We start from the raw sequence: 20,051 nt of genomic DNA, 5'->3' as shown, positions 1-20,051 counted from the left end.
AACGCAACATGGCGTCCCATCTCAATTCCAGTCAATTTTGCATTGAAAAGTCAAATGGCGCTCCTTCCCTTCCGAGCTCTGCCATGCGCCCAAACAGTGGTTTACCCCCACATATGAGGTATCAGCGTACTCAGGATAAAGTGGACAACTACTTTTGGGGTCCAATTTCTTCTCTTACCCTTGGGAAAATAAAAAAATTGGGGGCGAAAAAATCATTTTTGTGAAAAAATATGATTTTTTATTTTTATGGCTCTGCATTATAAACTTCTGTAAAGCACTTGGTGGGTCAAAGTGCTCACCACACATCTAGATAAGTTCCTTAGGCGGTCTACTTTCCAAAATGGTGTCACTTGTGGGGGGTTTCAATGTTTAGGCACATCAGGGGCTCTCCAAACACAACATGGCGTCCCATCTCAATTCCAGTCAATTTTGCATTGAAAAGTCAAACGGCACTCCTTCCCTTCCGAGCTCTCCCTTGTGCCCAAACAGTGGTTTACCCCCACATATGGGGTATCAGCATACTCAGGGCAAATTGTACAACAACATTTAGAGTCCAATTTCTTCTCTTACCCTTGGGAAAATAAAAAATTGGGGGCGAAAAGATAATTTTTGTGAAAAAATATGATTTTTTATTTTTACGGCTCTGCATTATAAACTTCTGTGAATCACTTAATGGATCAAAGTGCTCACCACACATCTAGATATGTTCCTTAGGGGGTCTACTTTCCAAAATGGTGTCACTTGTGGGGGGGTTTCAATGTTTAGTCACATCAGGGGCTCTCCAAATGCAACATGGCGTCCCATCTGAATTCCAGTCAATTTTGCATTGAAAAGTCAAATGGCGCTCCTTCGCTTCCGAGCTCTGCCTTGCACCCAAACAGTGGTTTACCCCCACATATTGGGCATCGGCGTACTCATTACAAATTGTACAACAACTTTTAGGGTCAGTTTCTCCTGTTACCCTTTGTAAAATAGAACAAATTGGAGCTGAAGTAAATTTTGTGTGAAAAAAAGTTAAATGTTCATTTTTATTTAAACTTTCCAAAAATTCCTGTGAAACACCTGAAGGGTTAATAAACTTCTTGAATGTGGTTTTGAGCACCTTGAGGGGTGCAGTTTTTAGAATGGTGTCGCACTTGGGTATTTTACATCATATAGACCCCTCAAAATGACTTGAAATGAGATGTGGTCCCTAAAAAAATGGTGTTGTAAAAATGAGAAATTGCTGGTCAATTTTTAACCCTTATAACTCCCTAACAAAAAAAATTTTGGTTTCAAAATTGTGCTGATGTAAAGTAGATATGTGGGAAATGTTACTTATTAAGTATTTTGTATGACATATCTCTGTGATTTAATTGTATAAAAATTCAAAATTGGAAAATTGCGACATTTTCAAAATGTTCGCCAAATTTCCATTTTTTTCACAAATAAAGGCAGGTAATATCAAAGAATTGTTACTACTATAATGAAGTACAATATGTCATGAGAAAACAATGTCAGAATCACCGGGATCCGTTGAAGCGTTCCAGAGTTATAACCTCATAAAGGGACAGTGGTCAGAATTGTAAAAATTGGCCTGGTCATTAACATGCAAACAACCCTTGGGGGTAAAGGGGTTAAGAAATGAAGGTCAGTCAGTCTGAAAAATTGGGAAAACTTTGAAAGTGTCCCCAAGTGCAGTGGCAAAAACCATCAAGCGCTACAAAGAAACTGGCTCACATGTGGACCGCCCCAAGAAAGGAAGACCAAGAGTCACCTCTGCTTCTGAGGATAAGTTTATCCGAGTCACCAGCCTCAGAAATCGCAGGTTAACAGCAGCTCAGATTAGAGACCAAGTCAATGCCACACAGAGTTCTAGCAGCAGACACATCTCTACAACAACTGTTAAAAGGAGACTTTGTGCAGCAGGCCTTCATGGTAAAATAGCTGCTAGAAAACCACTGATAAGGACAGGCAACAAGCATAAGAGACTTGTTTGGGCAAAAGAACACAAGGAATGGACATTAGACCAGTGGAAATCTGTGCTTTGGTCTGATGAGTCCAAATTTGAGATCTTGGGTTCCAACCACCGTGTCTTTGTGCGACACAGAAAAAGTGAACGGATGGACTCTACATCCCACCGTGAAGCATGGAGGAGGAGGTGTGATGGTGTGGGGGTGCTTTGCTGGTGACACTGTTGGGGATTTATTCAAAATTGAAGGCATACTGAACCAGCATGGCTACCACAGCATCTTGCAGCGGCATGCTATTTCATCCGGTTTGCGTCTAGTTGGACCATCATTTATTTTTCAACAGGACAATAACCCCAAACACACCTCCAGGCTGTGTAAGGGCTATTTGACCAAGAAGGAGAGTGATGTGGTGCTATGCCAGATGACCTGGCCTCCACAGTCACCAGACCTGAACCCAATCAAGATGGTTTGGGGTGAGCTGGACCACAGAGTGAAGGCAAAAGGGCCAACAAGTGCTAAGCATCTCTGGGAACTCCTTCAAGATTGTTGGAAGACCATTCCCGGCGACTACTTCTTGAAGCTCATCAAGAGAATGCCAAGAGTGTGCAAAGCAGTCATCAAAGCAAAAGGTGGCTACTTTGAAGAACCTAAAATATAAGACATAATTTCAGTTGTTTCACACTTTTTTGTTAAGTATTTAATTCCACATGTGTTAATTCATAGTTTTGATGCCTTCAGTGTGAATGTACAATTTTCATAGTCATGAAAATACAGAAAAATCTTTAAATGAGAAGGTGTGTCCAAAGTTTTGGTCTGTACTGTACGTTAACATATTTCCCATCAAAATCCATTTTGGTTTAGTTTTTGTATGTTTTTTGGTGCACCTGTAAAAATGGCGTGAAATTCTGACAACATTGCTTACAGCTCTGACCTAGGAATCAGAAATGCTTCCAGGGGCGATCCCGATTATTTTCCTGTGTCATTTCAACAGTGTTTCCATCATTTTCAGACTTTTTAACCTTAGGCTGCCGTCACACTAGCAGTATTTGGTCAGTATTTTACATCAGTACTAGATGGTGGCCCGATTCTAACGCATCGGGTATTCTAGAATATGCATGTCCACATAGTATATTGCCCAGCCACGTAGTATATTGCCCAGGTACGTAGTATATTGCCCAGTGATGTAGTATATTGCCCAGTGACGTAGTATATTGCCCAGTGACGTACTATATTGCCCAGTTACGTAGTATATTGCCCAATTACGTAGTATACAGCACAGAGCCACGTAGTATATTGCCCAGTTACATAGTATATTGCCCAGCCACGTAGTATATTGCCCAGTTACGTAGTATATTGCCAGTGACGTAGTATATTGCCCAGTTACGTAATATACAGCACAGAGCCACGTAGTATATTGTACAGCGACGTAGTATACAGCACAGAGCCACGTAGTATATTGCCCAGCCACGTAGTATATTGGCCAGTCACGTAGTATATTGCCCAGCTACGTAGTATATTGCCCAGCCACGTAGTATATTGCCCAGCCACGTATGTCATAGGTTAAAAAATAAAAAATAAACATATACTCACCTTCCGAGGGTACCCCTGTAGTTCTGTCGCCTGTGTGCTGTGACACGGCAGCTTCCGGTCCCAGGGTGTGATGACGTCGCGGTCACATGACCATGGCATCATGGCAGGTGTTGTGAATTCCGTTCTCGAACTCCCTCCTGTGGTCATGAATGGTACTTCAGCGAGTTCTGTCCGTGGACTCCCTCTGGTGGCTGTGAGTGGAACTGCTGGTTCTGAGGTTGCTTCCTCAGCTGCCCTCGTTTGCGGCTAGGCTGGCTTTTCTATTTAACTCCACTCAGATCGTTACTTCATGCCAGCTGTCAATGTATCGGTACTGGTTCAGATCTCTCTCGGATCTTTCTGATGACCTGTCTACTCCAGCAGAAGCTAAGTCCCTGCTAGTTCATTTGTTGTTCATTGTGTACTGAATATATTTATTAGTACTTGCTTAGTTCTAGTCCAGCTTGCTAACATGATATTGCCTTGCTAGCTGGAAGCTCTGGGGTGCAGAGTGGCACCTCCGCACCGTGAGTCGGTGCGGGGGTCTTTTTGCACACTCTGCGTGGCTTTTTGTAGTTTTTTGTGCTGACCGCATAGATCCCTTTCCTATCCTCAGTCTATTTAGTAAGTCTGGCCTCCTTTGCTGAAAACCTGTTTCATTCCTGTGTTTGTGACTTTCCACTTAACTCACAGTCAATATTTGTGGGGGGCTGCCTTTTCCTTTGGGGAATTTCTCTGAGGCAAGGTAAGGCTTTATTTTCTATCTTTAGGGGTAGTTAGCTCTTAGGCTGTGAAGAGGCGTCTAGGGAGAGTTAGGTACGCTCCACGGCTATTTCTAGTGTGTGTGATAGAATTAGAGTTTGCGGTCAGCAGAGATCCCACTCCCCAGAGCTTGTCCTGTCGTCTAGTTTAACCATCAGGTCATTCCAGGTGCTCCTAACCACCAGGTCATAACAGTACAGCTGGCCAACAAAGTGTTAATGCATCTCAAAAGAGGGATAAGAGAAGTTCTGAACCCATTTTTTTTTCTTTGCAGTGTGTTTTGTCTCTCTTTTCCCCTTAATCTCTGGGTGCTTCAGGACTCAGGTGTAGATATGGACATTCAAGGTCTGTCCTCTTGTGTTGATCAACTCACTGCAAGGGTACAAAGCATTCAAGATTATGTAGTTCAGAATCCGATGTTAGAGCCTAGAATTCCAATTCCTGATTTGTTTTCTGGGGATAGATCTAAATTTCTGAATTTCAAAAATAATTGTAGACTGTTTCTTGCTTTGAAACCCCGCTCCTCTGGTGACCCCATTCAGCAAGTGAAAATCATTATTTCTTTGTTACGTGGCGACCCTCAAGACTGGGCATTCTCCCTTGCGCCAGGAGATCCTGCATTGCTTAATGTAGATGCGTTTTTTCTGGCGCTTGGATTGCTCTATGACGAACCTAACTCTGTAGATCAGGCAGAGAAAATCTTGCTGGCTTTGTGTCAGGGTCAGGATGAAGCGGAGGTATATTGCCAGAAGTTTAGAAAGTGGTCTGTGCTTACTCAATAGAATGAGTGTGCCCTTGCGGCAATTTTCAGAAAGGGTCTTTCTGAAGCCCTTAAGGATGTTATGGTGGGGTTCCCTACGCCTGCTGGTCTGAATGAATCAATGTCCTTGGCCATTCAGATCGATCGGCGCTTGCGTGAGCGCAAAGTTGTGCACCATTTGGCGGTATCCTCTGAGCAGAGGCCTGAGCCTATGCAATGTGATAGGACTTTGACCAGAGCTGAACGGCAAGAATACAGACGTCAGAATGGGATGTGTTTTTACTGTGGTGACTCCACTCATGCTATCTCTGATTGTCCTAAGCGCACTAAGCGATTCGCTAGGTCTGTCACCATTGGTACTGTACAGCCTAAATTTCTTTTGTCCGTTACTCTGATTTGCTCTTTGTCGTCCTACTCTGTTATGGCATTTGTGGATTCAGGCGCTGCCCTGAATTTGATGGACTTGCAGTTTGCCAGGCGCTGTGGTTTTTTCTTGGAGCCCTTGCAGTATCCTATTCCATTAAGGGGAATTGATGCTACGCCTTTGGCCAAGAATAAACCTCAGTATTGGACTCATTGACCAGTTGACCATGTGCATGGCTCCTGCACATCGGGAAGATGTTCGCTTTTTGGTGTTGCATAATTTGCATGATGTGGTCGTGTTGGGTTTGCCATGGCTACAGGTCCATAATCCAGTATTGGATTGGAAATCAATGTCTGTGTCCAGTTGGGGTTGTCAAGAGGTACATGGTGATGTTCCGTTGTTGTCAATTTCTTCCTCTACTCCTTCTGAAGTCCTTGAGTTTTTGTCGGATTACCGAGATGTATTTGATGAGCCCAAATCCAGTGCCCTACCTCCTCATAGGGATTGTGATTGTGCTATTAATTTGATTCCTGGTAGTAAATTTCCTAAGGGATGACTTTTCAATTTATCTGTGCCTGAACACGCCGCTATGCGGAGTTATATAAAGGAGTCCTTGGAGAAAGGGCATATTCGCCCGTCGTCGTCACCGTTGGGTGCAGGGTTCTTTTTTCTGGCCAAGAAGGATGGTTCTCTGAGACCTTGTATAGATTACCGCCTTCTTAATAAAATCACGGTAAAATTTCAGTACCCTTTGCCTCTACTGTCTGATTTGTTTGCTCGGATTAAGGGGGCTAGTTGGTTCACCAAGATAGATCTTCGAGGGGCGTATAATCTTGTGCGCATTAAACAGGGCGATGAATGGAAAACAGCATTTAATACGCCCGAGGGCCATTTTGAGTACCTGGTGATGCCATTCGGGCTTTCTAATGCTCCATCTGTGTTTCAGTCCTTTATGCATGACATCTTCCGAAAGTATTTGGATAGATTCATGATTGTATATTTGGATGATATTTTGGTCTTTTTGGATGATTGGGAGTCTTATGTGAAGCAGGTCAGAATGGTGTTCCAGGTCCTTCGTGCTAATTCTTTGTGAAGGGGTCTAAATGTCTCTTCGGAGTTCAGAAGGTTTCCTTTTTGGGCTTCATTTTTTCCCCTTCTACTATTGAGATGGATCCTGTTAAAGTTCAGGCCATTTTTGATTGGACTCAGCCTACATCTGTGAAAAGCCTTCAGAAATTCCAGGGTTTTGCTAATTTTTACCGTCGCTTCATCGCTAATTTTTCTAGTGTTGTTAAACCGTTGACTGATTTGACCAAGAAAGGTGCTGATGTGGTGAATTGGTCCTCTGCGGCCGTTGAGGCTTTTCGGGAGTTGAAACGTCGTTTTTCTTCGGCCCCTTTGTTGTGTCAGCCAGATGTTTCGCTCCCTTTTCAGGTCGAGGTTGATGCTTCTGAGATTGGAGCAGGGGCTGTTTTGTCTCAAAGGAGTTCTGATGGCTCTGTGATGAAGCCATGTGCTTTCTTTTCTAGAAAGTTTTTGTCTGCTGAGCGTAATTATGATGTTGGCAATCGGGAGTTGTTGGCTATGAAGTGGGCATTCGAGGAGTGGCGACATTGGCTTGAGGGAGCTAAGCATCGCGAGGTGGTTTTAACGGATCACAAGAATCTGACTTATCTCGAGTCTGCCAAGCGGTTGAATCCTAGACAGGCTCGATGGTCGCTGTTTTTCTCCCGTTTCAATTTTGTGGTTTCATACCTTCCGGGTTCTAAGAATGTGAAGGCCGATGCCCTTTCAAGGAGTTTTGTGCCTGATTCTCCAGGAGTTCCTGAGCCGGCTGGTATTCTCAAAGAGGGGGTAATTCTGTCTGCCATCTCGCCTGATTTGCGGCGGGCGCTGCAGGAGTTTCAGGCTGATAGACCTGACCGTTGTCCAGTGGAGAAACTGTTTGTCCCTGATAGATGGACTAGTAGAGTTATCTCTGAGGTTCATTGTTCGGTGTTGGCTGGTCATCCTGGGATTTTTGGTACCAGAGATTTGGTGGCTAGGTTCTTTTGGTGGCCTTCCTTGTCACGGGATGTGCGTTCTTTTGTGCAGTCCTGCGAGACTTGTGCTCGGGCCAAGCCCTGCTGTTCTCGTGCCAGTGGGTTACTTTTGCCCTTGCCAGTCCCGAAAAGGCCTTGGACGCATGTTTCCATGGATTTTATTTCAGATCTCCCTGTGTCTCAAAGGATGTCGGTCATCTGGGTGGTTTGTGATCGCTTGTCCATTTGGTACCCTTGCCTAAATTGCCCTCCTCCTCTGATTTGGTTCCGTTGTTTTTCCAGCATGTGGTTCGTTTGCATGGCATTCCGGAGAACATCGTGTCGGACAGAGGTTCCCAGTTTGTTTCAAGGTTTTGGCGGTCCTTTTGTGCTAAGATGGGCATTGATTTGTCTTTTTCTTCGGCTTTCCATCCTCAGACAAATGGCCAAACCGAACGAACTAATCAGACTTTGGAGACCTATCTGAGATGCTTTGTTTCTGCTGATCAGGATGATTGGGTGACCTTCTTGCCATTGGCTGAGTTCGCCCTTAATAATCGGGCTAGTTCGGCTACTTTGGTTTCACCTTTTTTTTGTAATTCTGGTTTTCATCCTCGTTTTTTTCAGGGCAGGTTGAGCCTTCGGACTGTCCTGGTGTAGATTCTGTGGTGGACAGGTTGCAGCAAATTTGGACTCATGTAGTGGACAATTTGACATTGTCCCAGGAGAAGGCTCAACGTTTCGCCAACCGCCGTCGTCGTTTTGGTCCCCGACTTCGTGTTGGGGATTTGGTTTGGTTGTCGTCTCGTTATGTCCCTATGAAGGTTTCTTCTCCTAAGTTTAAACCTCGTTTCATTGGTCCTTATAAGATTTGTGAAATTCTCAATCCTGTGTCGTTTCGTTTGGCCCGTCCAGCTTCTTTTGCCATCCATAATTAGTGTTGAGCGATACCGTCCGATACTTGAAAGTATCAGTATCGGAAAGTATCGGCCGATACCGGCAAAGTATCGGATCTAATCCGATACCGATACCCGATACCAATACAAGTCAATGGGACTCAAGTATCGGATGGTATTCCTGATGGTTCCCAGGGTCTGAAGGAGAGGAAACTCTCCTTCAGGCCCTGGGATCCATATTAATGTGTAAAATAAAGAATTAAAATAAAAAATATTGCTATACTCACCTCTCCGACGCAGCCTGGACCTCACCGAGGGAACCGGCAGCGTTGTTTGCTTAAAATGCGCGCTTTTACTTCCTTCCGCGACGTCACGGCTTGTGAATGGTCGCGTGCCGCCCATGTGGCCGCGACGCGACCAATCACAGCAAGCCGTGACGTAATTTTCAGGTCCTCAATGCCTAATTCTAGGCATTGATGATTTTAAAATTACGTTCCGGCTTGTGATTGGTCGCGTCACGGTCACATGGGCGACGCGACCAATCACAAGCCGTGACGTCACGGGAGGCAGGAGACGCGTGCATTTTTAAAATTACGTCACGGCTTGTGATTGCTTGCGTGCCGCCCATGTGACCGCGACGCGACCAATCACAGCAAGCCGTGACGTAATTTCAGGTCCTGAATGCAGAAATAGGCATCAGGAAAAACGGTCACACACCACCCAGATGACGGACATCCTACGAGAAACAGGAAGGTCAGAAATAAAGTCCATAGAGATGTGCGTCCAAGGCCTCTTAGGAATAGGCAAGGGCAACAACAACCCGCTGGCCCGGGAACAGCAGGGCTTAGCCCGAGCACAAACATCACAAGACTGCACAAAAATACGTACATCTCGAGACAAGGAAGGCCACCAGAAGGACCTAGACACCAGATCCCTGGTGCCAAAAATTCCAGGATGACCTGCCAACGCGGAAGAGTGAACCTCCGAAATAACTCTACTGGTCCAGTCATCAGGGACAAACAGTCTACCAGGCGGACAGCGATCAGGCCTATCCACCTGAAACTCCTGCAAAGAGCGCCGCAGGTCTGGGGAGACAGCTGACAATATCACCCCATCCTTCAGGATGCCAGTAGGTTCGGAATCACCAGGCGAGTCAGGCTCAAAACTCCTAGAGAGGGCATCCGCCCTCACATTCTTAGACCCAGGCAGATATGAAACCACAAAGTTAAATCGAGAGAAAAACAACGACCAGCGCGCCTGTCTAGGATTCAGACGCCTGGCTGACTCAAGATAAATTAGATTTTTGTGGTCAGTCAAGACCACCACCTGGTGTCTAGCACCCTCAAGCCAATGACGCCACTCCTCAAATGCCCACTTCATGGCCAAGAGCTCCCGATTTCCAACATCATAATTTCGCTCAGCGGGCAAAAACTTTCGAGAGAAAAACGCACATGGTCTCATCACTGAGCAGTCAGGACCTTTCTGCGACAAAACTGCACCTGCTCCGATCTCGGAAGCATCTACTTCAACCTGGAACGGGAGCGAAACATCAGGCTGGCGCAACACAGGAGCAGAAGAAAAGCGGCGCTTAAGCTCCCGAAAGGCCTCCACAGCCGCAGAGGACCAATTAGCAACATCAGCACCCTTCTTGGTCAAATCAGTCAAAGGTTTAGCAATGGCAGAAAAACCCGCTATGAATCGGCGATAGAAATTAGCAAATCCCAAGAATTTCTGAAGACTCTTTAGAGAAGTAGGTTGTACCCAATCACAAATAGCCTGAACCTTAACAGGGTCCATCTCCATAGATGAAGGGGAAAAAATATATCCCAAAAAGGAAATTCTCTGAACCCCAAAAATACACTTTGAGCCCTTCACAAATAGAGAATTAGCTCGTAAAACCTGAAAAACTCTCCTGACCTGTTGAACATGAGATTCCCAGTCCTCCGAAAAAATCAAAATATCATCCAAATACACAATCATAAATTTATCCAGATATTCACGGAAAATATCGTGCATAAAGGACTGAAAAACGGAAGGGGCATTCGCGAGACCGAAAGGCATTACCAAATACTCAAAATGGCCTTCAGGCGTATTAAATGCGGTCTTCCACTCATCCCCCTGCTTAATCCGCACCAAATTATACGCACCACGTAGATCGATCTTAGTGAACCACTTCGCCCCCTTTATGCGAGCAAAAAGATCAGTCAGTAAAGGTAACGGGTACTGGTATTTAACTGTAATCTTATTCAGAAGTCGATAGTCGATACAAGGTCTCAATGAACCATCCTTTTTACCCACAAAGAAAAACCCTGCCCCCAGTGGAGACAAAGAGGGGCGAATATGACCCTTTTCCAAAGATTCTCTGATATACTCCCGCATAGCAGTATGTTCAGGTACAGACAAATTAAACAAGCGACCCTTAGGAAATTTACTACCGGGAATCAACTCAATAGCGCAGTCACACTCTCTGTGAGGGGGGAGAGAATCAGTCTTAGGCTCCTGAAAGACATCATAAAAATCTGACAGAAATGCTGGGATCTCAGAGGGAGTAGATGAAGAAATGGGAACCAAAGGTGCATCCCCATGAATCCCCCGACATCCCCAGCTCAGCACAGACATTGATCTCCAGTCCAAGACTGGATTATGAATTTGTAACCATGGTAATCCAAGTACTAATACGTCATGTAGATTATATAACACAAGGAAACGAATAATCTCCTGATGGTCTGGGGAAAGATGCATAGTCACTTGTGTCCAATATTGTGGTTTATTGCTAGCCAAAGGTGTAGAATCAATACCCTTTAAGGGAATAGAAACCTCCAGAGGCTCTACATCAAACCCACAACGCTTGGCAAAGGACCAATCCATGAGACTCAGAGCGGCGCCAGAATCCACATAAGCATTCACAGTAACAGATGATAAAGTACAAATCAATGTCACGGACAAAAGAAATTTAGACTGCAAGGTACCCATAGAAAAAGATTTATCAACCTTTTTATCAACCTTCTTTATGCGTTTAGAGCATGCTGATATAACATGAGCTGGATCTCCACAATAGAAGCACAACCCATTTTTGCGCCTGTAATTCTGTCGTTCGCCTCTAGACAATACACTATCGCATTGCATATGCTCTGGTGCCTTTTCAGAGGTCACCGCCAAATGATGCACAGGTTTTTGCTCAGAAGATACCGCCATATGGTGCACAGGTTTTTGCTCAGAAGATACTGCCATATGGTGCACAGGTTTTTGCTCAAAAGATACCGCCATATGGTGCACAGATTTTTGCTCAGAAGATACCGCCATATGGTGCACAGATTTGCGCTCCCGTAAACGCCGATCAATCTGGATAGCCAATTTCATGGCATCATTCAGACCTGTAGGCACAGGGAACCCCACCATGACATCCTTCACGGCATCAGAGAGACCTTCTCTGAAATTAGCTGCTAGAGCGCACTCATTCCATTTAGTAAGCACCGACCATTTACGAAATTTTTGGCAGTATATCTCAGCTTCATCTTGCCCTTGGGAAAGAGCTATCAAGGCTTTCTCAGCCAAAATCTCTAAATTAGGTTCTTCATAAAGCAACCCCAAAGCCAGAAAAAATGCATCTACATTTAATAACGCAGGATCCCCTGGCGACAATGCAAATGCCCAACTTTGTGGGTCACCCCGCAATAGAGAAATAACAATTTTAACCTGTTGCGCAGGATCACCAGCAGAGTGAGATTTCAGAGACAAAAACAATTTACAATTCTCTCTGAAATTCAAAAAACGGGATCTGTCTCCGGTAAAAAATTCAGGCATAGGGATCTTAGGTTCAGACATTGGAGCACGTATAACAAAATCTTGTAAGTTCTGGACCTTGGTAGCCAGGTTATTCAGACCTGCAACCAAACTCTGTGGATCCATGATTCAAACAGGTGTAACCAAAGCCATTCAGAGATTAAGAGGAGAGGAAAAAAAAAAAAAAGGCTGAAGACTGCAGTTTAAGCAAGGAGTACAAATAAGCACTACGGTGCACCTTCCAAACACAGAAGGAAAAAAAACCTTTTCATATCCTTTCCTGCTTTAGTGCATAGTTTTAACACATGTGTGGGCCGGCCAAACTGTTATGATTTTCCCAATGGCAGGGAAATCAAAATAACAACGGACTAGCTCTCGGGTGATGGGAACTAAAGTGACCGTGACCTGAACCTGACACGACACTGGAAGTAGCCGGGGAGTGTTTCCTACGATGCCCTAGACACCACGCGCCAGCCGGAGATCTAACTACCCCTATCAGAGGAATATACAGGCCTGCCTTACCTCCAGAGATGAACCCCAAAAGGAGATAGCAGCCCCCCACAAATATTGACGGTGAGTCAAGCGGAAAAGACATACGTAGGATGAACAGCAGATTTAGCACAGTGAGGTCCGCTTACTAGATAGCAGAAGTACAGGAAAGAGTCACTTCACGGTCAACTTCAAAACACTACTCAAAAACACCATCCTGAAATTACTTTAAAACTCCAGTGACAACTCATGCCACTGGAGTGGCAATTTCAGTCCACGAGAGCTTCCAGCTACAGAGAGTAACATTGCAAATAGCTGGACAAAAATAGCATAAACTAGAAACAAAATTCAACTTAGCTGAACAGGATCTTGAGGCAGGAGAATGCAACAGAATGCTACTGATACATTGTTGGCCGGCATCAGACCAGCAGCCAAGCAGCCTTAAATAGGAAACTCCCCTAATGGGTGTCAACAGGTGATCAAGGATAGAAGAAGGCAAATAAGTGACACTACCATAAAACACCACCGGGGGAGCCCACAAACAGAATTCACAACAGGGGGCTGCTATCATCTTTTGGGGTATTTCCCTAGAGGTAAGCCAGGTCTGTTTCTTCCTCTACCAGGCGTAGTTAGTCCTCCGGCTGGCGCGTGGCATATAGGAAGCCGTAGGTATGCTCCCTGGCTACTGTTAGTTGTGTGGTAGATTTAGCTCACGGTCAACTCGAGTTTCCATCACCCGAGAGCTCGTTCGTTACTTATATGTTTCTTACGTTCCCTTGCCATTGGGAACCATGACAGTATGACCGGCCTGTGTTAAACTTATTGGCAGAAGAAAGGAGAGAAAAAAGAAGTCTGTAGATTTTTTTTTTTTTTTCCTATGTTTGCTCCATAGTTGGATCAGTTGTATTTCAGCTCTAATTACAGCCTTTGCCTTTCTCTCCTTCTAATCCTTGAATGGCTCTGAGCTCACCTGTTTAAAGATGGATCCTCAGAGTTTGGCTGCAGGTTTAAATAATCTTGCTACGAAGGTTCAAAATTTACAAGATTTTGTTATGCATACTCCTATTTCTGAACCTAAAATTCCTACACCAGAGGTGTTTTCCGGAGATAGATCTTGGTTTTTGAATTTCAAATATAATTGTAAATTATTCCTTTCTCTCAGACCTCACTCCTCAGGAGATCCTGTGTTGTGAATTTGCTTTTTGCTCCCTCTAGTGGTTACTAGTTTTTTGACTCTGGTTTTTCTGTCATTCCTTTTATCCGCACCTGGGTCGTTAGTTAGGGGTGTTGCTATATAAGCTCCCTGGACCTTCAGTTCAATGCCTGGCAACGTAGTTATCAGAGCTAGTCTGCTGTGCTCTTGTCTACTGATCCTGGTTCCAGTTATATCAGCTAAGTCTGCCTTTTGCTTTTTGCTATTTGTTTTGGTTTTGTATTTTTGTCCAGCTTGTTCCAAATCTATATCCTGACCTTTGCTGGAAGCTCTAGGGGGGCTGGTGTTCTCCCCCCGGACCGTTAGACGGTTCGGGGGTTCTTGAATTTCCAGTGTGGATTTTGATAGGGTTTTTGTTGACCATATAAGTTACCTTTCTTTATTCTGCTATCAGTAAGCGGGCCTCTCTGTGCTAAACCTGGTTCATTTCTGTGTTTGTCATTTCCTCTTACCTCACCGTCATTATTTGTGGGGGGCTTCTATCCAGCTTTGGGGTCCCCTTCTCTGGAGGCAAGAAAGGTCTTTGTTTTCCTCTACTAGGGGTAGCTAGATTCTCCGGCTGGCGCGTGTCATCTAGAATCAACGTAGGAATGATCCCCGGCTACTTCTAGTGTTGGCGTTAGGAGTAGATATATGGTCAACCCAGTTACCACTGCCCTATGAGCTGGATTTTTGTATTCTGCAGACTTCCACGTTCCTCTGAGACCCTCGCCATTGGGGTCATAACAGTTTGCCAGGCCAGTATTAAATGTTTAATGCATTGCAGAAGAGGGATTATAAGAAAGAAGATTCTGAGTTTTTTTTTTTCTTCTTCCCCTTTACCTCAGAGTGGCTATGCTTGCTGCAGACATGAATGTCCAGACCTTGATTACAAGTGTGGACCAGCTGGCTACTCGTGTGCAGGGCATACAAGACTATGTTATCAGAAATCCTAGGTCAGAACCTAAAATACCGATTCCTGAACTGTTTTCCGGAGACAGGTTTAAGTTTAGGAATTTCGTGAATAATTGTAAATTGTTTTTGTCCCTGAGACCCTGTTCATCTGGAGATTCTGCTCAGCAAGTAAAAATTGTTAGTTCGTTCTTACGGGGCGACCCTCAGGATTGGGCTTTTTCGCTGGCGCCAGGAGATCCGGCATTGGCTGATCTTGATGCGTTTTTTCTGGCGCTCGGTTTACTTTATGAGGAACCCAATCTTGAGATTCAGGCAGAAAAGGCCTTGCTGGCTATGTCTCAGGGGCAGGACGAGGCTGAAGTGTATTGCCAAAAATTTCGGTAATGGTCCGTGCTGACACATTGGAACGAGTGTGCACTGGCCGCTAATTTTAGAAATGGCCTTTCTGAAGCCATTAAGAATGTTATGGTGGGTTTTCCCATTCCCACAGGTCTGAATGATACTATGGCACTGGCTATTCAAATTGACCGGCGGTTGCGGGAGCGCAAAACCGCAAATTCCCTCATGGTGTTGTCTGAACAGACACCTAATTCGGTGCAATGTGATAGAAAAACCGCAAATTCCCTCATGGTGTTGTCTGAACAGACACCTGATTTAATGCAATGTGATAGAATCCTGACTAGAAATGAGCGGAAAATTCATAGACGCCGGAATGGCTTGTGCTACTACTGTGGTGATTCTACACATGTTATCTCAGCATGCTCTAAACGTATAGCTAAGGTTGTTAGTCCTGTCACCGTTGGTAATTTGCAACCTAAATTTATTCTGTCTGTAACTTTGATTTGCTCACTGTCATCTTATCCTGTCATGGCGTTTGTAGATTCAGGTGCTGCCCTGAGTCTCATGGATCTCTCATTTGCTAAGAGCTGTGGTTTTACTCTTGAACCATTAGAAAATCCTATTCCTCTTAGGGGTATTGATGCTACACCATTGGCAGCAAATAAACCGCAGTATTGGACACAGGTTACCATGTGCATGACTCCTGAACACCGCGAGGTGATACGTTTCCTGGTTTTACATAAAATGCATGATTTGGTTGTTTTAGGGCTGCCATGGTTACAGACCCATAATCCAGTCCTGGACTGGAAGGCTATGTCAGTCTCAAGTTGGGGCTGTCGTGGTATTCATGGGGATTCCCTGCCTGTGTCTATTGCTTCTTCTACGCCTTCGGAAGTTCCGGAGTATTTGTCTGATTATCAGGATGTCTTCAGTGAGTCTGAGTCCAGTGCACTGCCTCCTCATAGGGACTGTGACTGTGCTATAGATTTGATCCCAGGCAGTAAATTTCCTAAGGGAAGACTGTTTAATCTGTCGGTACCTGAACATACCGCTATGCGTTCATATATCAAGGAGTCTTTGGAGAAAGGACATATTCGTCCGTCTTCTTCCCCTCTTGGTGCGGGATTCTTTTTTGTGGCAAAAAAGGACGGATCTTTGAGACCTTGTATTGATTATCGGCTTTTAAATAAGATCACTGTCAAATTTCAGTATCCTTTACCGCTGTTGTCTGACTTGTTTGCCCGGATTAAGGGTGCCAAGTGGTTCACCAAGATAGACCTTCGTGGTGCGTACAACCTTGTGCGCATTAAGCAAGGTGATGAATGGAAAACCGCATTCAATACGCCCGAAGGTCATTTTGAGTACTTGGTGATGCCTTTTGGGCTCTCCAATGCGCCTTCAGTTTTTCAGTCCTTTATGCATGACATTTTCCGGAAGTATCTGGATAAATTTTTGATTGTTTATCTGGATGATATTTTGGTTTTTTCTGATAATTGGGATTCGCATGTGGAGCAGGTCAGGTTGGTCTTTAAAATTTTGCGTGAAAATTCTTTGTTTGTCAAGGGCTCAAAGTGTCTCTTTGGTGTACAGAAGGTTCCCTTTTTGGGGTTCATTTTTTCCCCTTCTGCTGTGGAGATGGACCCAGTCAAGGTCCGAGCTATTCTTGATTGGACTCAGCCCTCGTCAGTTAAGAGTCTTCAGAAGTTCTTGGGCTTCGCTAACTTCTACCGTCGTTTTATCGCTAATTTTTCTAGCATTGTGAAACCTTTGACGGATATGACCAAGAAGGGCTCCGATGTAGCTAACTGGGCTCCTGCTGCCGTGGAGGCTTTCCAGGAGTTGAAACGCCGGTTTACTTCGGCGCCTGTTTTGTGCCAGCCTGACATCTCACTTCCCTTTCAGGTTGAGGTGGATGCTTCGGAGATTGGGGCCGGGGCCGTTTTGTCGCAGAGAGGCCCTGGTTGCTCTGTTATGAAACCTTGTGCCTTTTTCTCTAGGAAGTTTTCGCCTGCCGAGCGAAATTATGATGTGGGCAATCGGGAGTTGTTGGCCATGAAATGGGCATTTGAGGAGTGGCGTCATTGGCTCGAGGGTGCTAAGCATCGTGTGGTGGTCTTGACTGATCACAAAAATCTGATGTATCTCGAGTCTGCTAAACGCCTTAATCCTAGACAGGCCCGCTGGTCATTGTTTTTCTCCCGCTTTGATTTTGTTGTCTCGTATTTACCAGGTTCAAAGAATGTGAAGGCCGATGCTCTTTCTAGGAGCTTTGTGCCTGATGCTCCTGGAGTCGCTGATCCTGTTGGTATTCTTAAAGATGGAGTTATCTTGTCAGCTATTTCTCCGGATCTGCGACGTGTGTTGCAGAGATTTCAGGCTGATAGGCCTGAGTCTTGTCCACCTGACAGACTGTTTGTCCCGGATAAGTGAACCAGCAGAGTCATTTCCGAGGTTCATTCCTCGGTGTTGGCAGGTCACCCTGGAATTTTTGGCACCAGAGATCTGGTGGCCAGGTCCTTTTGGTGGCCTTCCTTGTCAAGGGATGTGCGGTCATTTGTGCAGTCCTGTGGGACTTGTGCTCGAGCTAAGCCTTGCTGTTCTCGTGCCAGCGGTTTGCTCTTGCCCTTGCCTGTCCCGAAGAGACCTTGGACACATATCTCCATGGATTTCATTTCTGATCTTCCGCTATCTCAGGGCATGTCCGTTATCTGGGTGATATGTGATCGCTTCTCCAAGATGGTCCATTTGGTTCCTTTGCCTAAGCTGCCTTCCTCTTCCGATCTGGTTCCTGTGTTTTTCCAGAACGTGGTTCGTTTGCACGGCATCCCTGAGAATATTGTGTCAGACAGAGGATCCCAGTTCGTTTCCAGGTTCTGGCGATCCTTTTGTAGTAGGATGGGCATTGATTTGTCGTTTTCGTCTGCTTTCCATCCTCAGACTAATGGACAGACGGAGCGAACCAATCAGACTTTGGAGGCTTATTTGAGGTGTTTTGTCTCTGCTGATCAGGACGATTGGGTGACATTCTTGCCGTTGGCTGAGTTTGCCCTTAATAATCGGGCTAGTTCCGCCACCGTGGTTTCGCCTTTTTTCTGCAACTCTGGTTTCCATCCTCGCTTTTCTTCGGGTCATGTGGAGCCTTCTGACTGTCCTGGGGTGGATTCTGTGGTGGATAGGTTGCAGCAGATCTGGAATCATGTGGTGGACAACTTGAAGTTGTCACAGGAGAAGGCTCAGCGCTTTGCCAACCGCCGCCGCGGTGTGGGTCCCCGACTACGCGTTGGGGATTTGGTATGGCTTTCTTCCCGCTTTGTTCCTGTGAAGGTCTCCTCTCCCAAATTTAAACCTCGTTTTATTGGGCCTTACAAGATATTGGAAATCCTTAATCCTGTATCTTTTCGTCTGGATCTTCCTGTGTCGTTTGCTATTCACAATGTATTTCATAGGTCCTTGTTGCGGCGGTACATTGTGCCTGTAGTTCCTTCTGCTGAGCCTCCTGCTCCGGTGTTGGTTGAGGGCGAGTTGGAGTACGTGGTGGAGAAGATCTTGGATTCTCGCCTCTCCAGGCGGAGGCTTCAGTACCTGGTCAAGTGGAAGGGCTATGGTCAGGAGGATAATTCCTGGGTGGTCGCCTCTGATGTTCATGCGGCCGATTTAGTTCGTGCCTTTCATGCCGCTCATCCTGATCGCCCTGGTGGTCGTGGTGAGGGTTCGGTGACCCCTCACTAAGGGGGGGGTACTGTTGTGAATTTGCTTTTTGCTCCCTCTAGTGGTTACTAGTTTTTTGACTCTGGTTTTTCTGTCATTCCTTTTATCCACACCTGGGTCGTTAGTTAGGGGTGTTGCTATATAAGCTCCCTGGACCTTCAGTTCAATGCCTGGCAACGTAGTTATCAGAGCTAGTCTGCTGTGCTCTTGCCTACTGATCCTGGTTCCAGTTATATCAGCTAAGTCTGCCTTTTGCTTTTTGCTATTTGTTTTGGTTTTGTATTTTTGTCCAGCTTGTTCCAAATCTATATCCTGACCTTTGCTGGAAGCTCTAGGGGGGCTGGTGTTCTCCCCCCGGACCGTTAGACGGTTCGGGGGTTCTTGAATTTCCAGTGTGGATTTTGATAGGGTTTTTGTTGACCATATAAGTTACCTTTCTTTATTCTGCTATCAGTAAGCGGGCCTCTCTGTGCTAAACCTGGTTCATTTCTGTGTTTGTCATTTCCTCTTACCTCACCGTCATTATTTGTGGGGGGCTTCTATCCAGCTTTGGGGTCCCCTTCTCTGGAGGCAAGAAAGGTCTTTGTTTTCCTCTACTAGGGGTAGCTAGATTCTCCGGCTGGCGCGTGTCATCTAGAATCAACGTAGGAATGATCCCCGGCTACTTCTAGTGTTGGCGTTAGGAGTAGATATATGGTCAACCCAGTTACCACTGCCCTATGAGCTGGATTTTTGTATTCTGCAGACTTCCACGTTCCTCTGAGACCCTCGCCATTGGGGTCATAACAATCCTGTCCAGCAGGTTAAGATTGTAATCTCTTTGTTGCGAGGTGACCCTCAAAATTGGGCATTTTCATTGGCACCAGGGGATCCTGCGTTGCTCAACGTGGGGCGTTATGTCTGTGTTAAGCTGGGGATGTCGGGGGGCTCATGGGGACACTCCTATGGTGTCCATTTCGTCATCTATTCCATCTGAGATTCCGGCATTTTTGTCTGATTATCGTGATATTTTTGAAGAGCCTAAGATTGGTTCACTCCCTCCTCACAGGGATTGTGATTGCGCCATAGATCTGATTCCTGGCAGTAAATTTCCAAAGGGTCGTTTGTTTAACCTATCTGTACCTGAACATGCTGCTATGCGCGAGTATATTAAGGAGTCCCTGGAAAAGGGACATATTCGTCCTTCTTCATCACCTTTAGGAGCCGGTTTTTTCTTTGTCTCTAAAAAGGATGGCTCTCTGAGGCCTTGTATTGATTATCGTCTCCTGAATAAAATTACAGTCAAATATCAGTATCCGTTG

Source organism: Ranitomeya variabilis, chromosome 1, assembly GCF_051348905.1.
Source record: "Ranitomeya variabilis isolate aRanVar5 chromosome 1, aRanVar5.hap1, whole genome shotgun sequence".
Classification (NCBI taxonomy): Eukaryota; Metazoa; Chordata; class Amphibia; order Anura; family Dendrobatidae; genus Ranitomeya; species Ranitomeya variabilis.
The sequence above is the reverse complement of the archived record's forward strand: the minus strand, read 5'-3'. Positions refer to the sequence as shown.